At 41.2% G+C, this 643-nt stretch overlaps 1 protein-coding gene across 2 annotated transcripts in view; it reads right to left on the bottom strand.

Moving 5' to 3' along the window:
• The window catches only part of pld1b (phospholipase D1b), a 36,835-nt gene that overhangs the window by 25,173 nt on the left and 11,019 nt on the right, over window positions 1-643 (bottom strand). The window lies entirely within an intron of this gene.

The raw sequence follows: 643 nt of genomic DNA, 5'->3' as shown, positions 1-643 counted from the left end.
AGTGACGTTTCACCCTCGGACATTTAAACCTGTTTTATCTAAACATTTTATTTTTATTCAGTAAATGTTCTGGTGGTCGAGGGCAGTGGGTTCACAGCTTCTGACCCCTTTAAAATGAATCAGTGTTTCCTCGTGGGTCGTGGGTTATAGGCAGTGAGAAAGTATCTTTTTTTAATTTAGTTTGTTTCTGTGTCAATTTTCTCATCTGAATATTCAACAATGCTGATTTTATTTTATTTTATGTTGTTTTTCACTCATTGAAAGCTCTGGAAGTCCGGATCCCACAGCCCCGTGGTTGGCAGCCGGCTCGATCACTAGGAAAGCCAGGCTCCACAAAAATAAATTAAAATTAAGATTAGAATTAAAGAAAATCAAAAGTGAGTGAGTGAGTGAAAATAAATAAAATAACCCTCTTGTGGCCCCTCAGAGTTATTTTGAGACCCCTTGGTGGGTCCCGGCCCCCAGATTAAGAACCATTGTTTTAAATGAATGACTCAGTCTGTCTTTGTCTGTCAGGTTGTCTGTCAACAGTAACAACATCAGGACGGAGGGTCTGCTGTCTTTGACTCGGGCTATGAAAACTAACACAACTCTGACGCACGTCTACATCTGGGGAAACCTACTGGAAGAGCCTGTCTGCCAG

The sequence above is a fragment of the Seriola lalandi genome, unplaced genomic scaffold (assembly GCF_002814215.2).
Source record: "Seriola lalandi dorsalis isolate HSWRI2012SDOR001 ecotype SW California unplaced genomic scaffold, Sedor1 jcf7180002054984, whole genome shotgun sequence".
Lineage (NCBI taxonomy): Eukaryota > Metazoa > Chordata > Actinopteri > Carangiformes > Carangidae > Seriola > Seriola lalandi.
This window is presented reverse-complemented; position numbering and strand designations above follow the sequence as displayed.